This window comes from Hordeum vulgare, chromosome 1H (genome assembly GCF_904849725.1).
Source record: "Hordeum vulgare subsp. vulgare chromosome 1H, MorexV3_pseudomolecules_assembly, whole genome shotgun sequence".
NCBI lineage: Eukaryota > Viridiplantae > Streptophyta > Magnoliopsida > Poales > Poaceae > Hordeum > Hordeum vulgare.
The window spans coordinates 505,814,222-505,819,603 of NC_058518.1; positions in this window are offsets into that span (position 1 = coordinate 505,814,222).

Below are 5,382 nucleotides of genomic sequence, written 5' to 3' on the forward strand. Positions count from 1 at the left end.
GTGTTCGACTACCGACGCTAAGAGTACGACTACCGTCGACGAGATCGCGAGTACAACGACTTCCACGACGTCCGCAACGACTCGATTCGCTCTGATACGCACGCTTCGAAGGTATACGTTGGAACGTGTCGTGTACCGAATGCATATGATGTATGAGATGTAACCGTATGTTTGCGCCATATATGTTTGCCTGTTGCACGTTGTCCCTCTTTCGTCGTGCCTCAAGACATGGGAACCCGGTAACCGGGATCACCCCATCATTATTTGGCATGTCCCGCACACGCGTCCAATTCGTTGGCACCGATATCTTGTTGAGTTATCGGGATAGGAACGTTGCCGTGGCATCATTTCCGTTTTGCCGCCATGGTTCCCTTTCGCTCGCCGTGGCGAGACATGCTTATTTCTCTTCTTGCCCGTGATGTTATGAACTCGCATGCATGACGCATTCATGGCATAAAATCTTGTGTTGCATGTCTCTTGTAACGTAGCTCCGTTCTATGTTCCGCGTGTTAACCGACTAGGATGTCATGTAGAATCACCGCTTCACCCCTTGCCATGTGAAACAACATTTAATATTGCGTGTAAATAAACGGGAGTGAACTAAATAATTAATCGTGGAGTTTCGTCGATATGCAACTCGTTGCATATCGAGCTTCACTTAATGTGTAGTGTTTGTGTGAGGTGAATTGCCATGCCATCCCTTGCATTATTGATCTGTTCATGCATCATATTAGGATGTGCATCATGTCGTGCTTTTGCCGTGGTGAGTATCTGTGTTGATGCTTGTTTCCGGTTTGCTCCGTCTCGTTAGAGTTCCGCAAGTGTGTCAGAATGTGAGGACCCGTTCGACTACGTTGGTTCGCCAACTTCACGGAGTTGTTCTTCTTCCAAGCGGGATCTCAGGCAAGATGACCATTTCCCCAGATACCATTACTATCATTGCCATGCTAGTTTTATCGCTTCTATCGATTATGTCTCGTTGCCTACCACGTGTTAAATATCAGCCTCTCAACAATGCCATGAAAACCTTCGACCTGTTCAACCTAGCAAACCAGTGATTGGCTATGTTACCGCTTGCTTAACCATGTTGTTAGCATTGCTAGTTGCAGGTGCAGTTGCTTCCATGTGATAACATGGGTTCCTTGTTATATCACCCTATTAAATGCTATTTAATTTTAATGCACCTATATACTCGGTAAAAGCTGGAAGGCTCGGCCTTTCTAGCCTAGTGTTTTGTTCCACCTTTGCCCCCTTAATTTCGGCTACCGGTGTTATGTTCCATAATTGAGCGCACCTAACACGATCGGGGTTGTTATAGGGACCCCTTGATAATTCGTTTTAGATTAAAGCTGGTCTGGCAAGGCCTAATTTTGGTACTACATTTGCCTAATAACTAATGAACTGCATAGGGAGTAATTTGTTGGAATTATGCCCTAGAGGCAATAATAAATATAGTTATTATTATAATTCCTGTATCAAGATAATCGTTTATTGTCCATGCTATAATTGTATTGAATGAAGACTCATTTACATGTGTGGATACATAGACAAAACACTGTCCCTAGCAAGCCTCTAGTTGGCTAGCCAGTTGATCAAAGATAGTCAGTGTCTTCTGATTATGAACAAGGTGTTGTTGCTTGATAACTGGATCACGTCATTAGGAGAATCAGGTGATGGACTAGACCCAAACTAATAGACGTAGCATGTTGATCGTGTCATTTTGTTGCTACTGTTTTCTGCGTGTCAAGTATTTGTTCCTATGACCATGAGATCATATAACTCACTAACACCGGAGGAATACTTTGTGTGTATCAAACGTCGCAACGTAACTGGGTGACTATAAAGATGCTCTACAGGTATCTCCGAAGGTGTTAGTTGAGTTAGTATGGATCAAGACTGGGATTTGTCACTCCGTGTGACGGAGAGGTATCTCGGGGCCCACTCGGTAATACAACATCACACACAAGCCTTGCAAGCAATGTAACTTAGTGTAAGTTGCGGGATCTTGTATTGCGGAACGAGTAAAGAGACTTGCCGGTAAACGAGATTGAAATAGGTATGCGGATACTAACGATCGAATCTCGGGCAAGTAACATACCGAAGGACAAAGGGAATGACATACGGGATTATATGAATCCTTGGCACTGAGGTTCAAACGATAAGATCTTCGTAGAATATGTAGGATCCAATATGGGCATCCAGGTCCCGCTATTGGATATTGACCGAGGAGTCTCTCGGGTCATGTCTACATAGTTCTCGAACCCGCAGGGTCTGCACACTTAAGGTTCGACGTTGTTTTATGCGTATTTGAGTTATATGGTTGGTTACCGAATGTTGTTCGGAGTCCCAGATGAGATCACGGACATCACGAGGGTTTCCGGAATGGTCCGGAAACGAAGATTAATATATAGGATGACCACATTTGATTACCGGAAGGTTTTCGGAGTTACCGGGTATGTACCGGGAATGACGAATGGGTTCCGGGAGTTCACGGGGGGGGGGGGGGGGGGGGGACTCCCACCCACCAAACCAAGTCCAACTCGGTTTGGGTGGGGGAGACCTTCCCCCCTTGGCTCGGCCGACCCCCTTGGGGCTCCTTGAGCCCCAAGGCAAGGTCCCCTCTCTCCCACCTATATATACGGAGGTTTTAGGGCTGATTTGAGACGACTTTTCCACGGCAGCCCGACCACATACCTCCACGGTTTTTCCTCTAGATCGCGTATCTGCGGAGCTCGGGCGGAGCCTTGCTGAGACAAGGTCATCACCAACCTCCGGAGCACCGTCACGCTGCCGGAGAACTCTTCTACCTCTCCGTCTCTCTTGCTGGATCAAGAAGGCCGAGATCATCGTCGAGCTGTACGTGTGCTGAACGCGGAGGTGTCGTCCGTTCGGTACTAGATCGTGGGACTGATCGCGGGATTGTTCGCGGGGCGGATCGAGGGACGTGAGGACGTTCCACTAGATCAACCGCGTTCACTAACGCTTCTGTTGTACGGTCTACAAGGGTACGTAGATCACTCTTCCCCTCTTGTAGATGGACATCACCATGATAGGTCTTCGTGCGCGTAGGAAATTTTTTGTTTCCCATGCGACGTTCCCCAACAAAATTTACCCGAGGAATTTAATCAACCCCCGGGCCAGTGCTCCTCACGAGTGCTGGTCCAAAATAGAGCAGCTTATTAACGCTACCTGGGGCAACTCAGCGTTTGGCGTGGTAACCATCGCTCATCCGTCGTGTCCTGAGAACGAGATACGCGGCTCCTATCGGGATCGTCGACACGTCGGGGGGCCTTGCTGGATTAGTTTTACCTTTGACGAAATATCTTGTGCATCGGGATTCCGGTGATGCTTTGGGTATTCTCAGAGTTGAGGTTTTCCACTAAGGAATCCGACGAGATCGCGAGTGTCGCGATCGAGGATTTCTATGCGGCTTTGGTAATTTGTGATGGACTAGTTGGAGCACCCCTGCAGGGTTAAATCTTTTCGGAAAGCCGTGCCCGCGGTTATGTGGCAACGTGGAAACTTTGTTCAACACTGGTTCTAGACAACTTGAAGTTAACTTAAATTAAAACTTGCCAACTGTGTGCGTAACCGTGATTGTCTCTTTCGTGAGTTCCTTCTCCGATCGAGGACACGGTGGGGTTATGTTTGACGTAGGTAGGTGTTCAGGATCATTCATTTGATCATCCTTAGTTCACGTCCGCTATGCGTAGATTTTCCCCCTCTTATTTCTAGTACTCGTAAGTTTAGCCACCAAATATATGCTTAGCCACTGCTGCAACCTCACCACTTAACCATACCTCACCCATTAAGCTTTGCTAGTCTTGATACCTTTGGAAATGAGATTGCTGAGTCCCCTGTGGCTCACAGATTACTACAATACTAGTTGCTGGTGCAGGACAAGGTTATTTGACGCGAGTGCGTTGATTGTTTATTTGGAGTTGCTTCTTCTTCTTCTTCATCATCGATCTAGGATGGGTTCCAGGCCGGCAGCCTGGGATAGCAAGGATGGACGTCGTTCTTCTTTTCTCGTTTGTTTTCGTCCGTAGTCAGACCCTGCTTTTCTTCATGATGATTATGTATTGTACTGATATGACTCTGATGTAGCTTCTGGCGAGTGTAAGCCAATTCTATATATCTCTTCTTTTCAGTACATGTACTTGTAACGATATCCATTCTTGCGACACGACGAGATGCTCTTCTATCCCTGACGAGGCCCTCGTGCCAAATTGAGGATAGGGTCGCATCTTGGGCATGACACCGAGTCGTGTGATTAAACCTATCATATCTCCTACTCAAACAACCTTTATTAAAGGGAGATACATTATGGAAGGACTGGTGGTATTACATGAGGCTTTGAACACAATTCACCATAAGAATCAAAGTGCATTACTCTTTAAGGTAGATTAAGAGAGGGCTTACGATAAAATAAAATGCCCTTTCATATATAAAATGTTGAAACATTAAAAAATTCCTAACCAATGGTGTGACTTGGTTATGCACACCATGATTGGGCACATGTATGTGCTAAAGTGAATGAGGTCGTTGGCCCTTATTTTAAAACTAATAAAGGTTTAAGACAAAACGATGCTTTGTTACCTTTACTGTTTGATATAGCAGAAGATGCCTTAGCTATTATCATGGAAAAAGCAAAATGCTTTGCTTTTGTTTGAATATGACAAGATTGGAGTAAAGATGCTCCAATATGTGATGACACAATTTTCCTATTGCGTGATGATGGAGAGAGTGCTAAAATTTTAAAATTCATTTGAAGTGCTTTTGAGCAGATGTCTGGTTTAACCATAATTTTTCATCAAAGTGAAATGTTTCTACTTGGTGATGTAGTTGCAAAAGCACATATATATCAAGTTATTTTCACTTGTGATCTTGGCATTGTACCTTTTAAGTATTTAGGTTTGCGTGTATTTGATGTTAGATTGAACAATAAGTTTTGGAAAATTGTCACCGAAAAGATTAAAAAAAGGTGTGTGTGCTAGCAGAGGAGACTTTCTAATATGGCAGGAAGAGTGACTCTGGTCCAATTATTTTATCCCCTCCCAGTAGGAATTAGAATGAAAGTTGATTTCTTTACGACCAGGCTAGTTCGGCACGAGGATGAGGATAAAAGAAAGTACCATCTTGTGAACTAGAATACATGTTATTTTCCCAAAGAACATGGTGGTCTAGGGATTCTTAATTTGGATCTCATGAACAAAGCCCTCCTAGCCAAATGGTTTCGGAAATTTGAAACTCAAGATAGTCTTTGGATTGACCTTCTCCTTAATAAACATGTAAAACATATGTGAAGAAGTTGGAATGTATGGAGATAAAGACAAACTACAATGGAAGTTAATTAGTGACATAATTATTTTGTCAAATCTT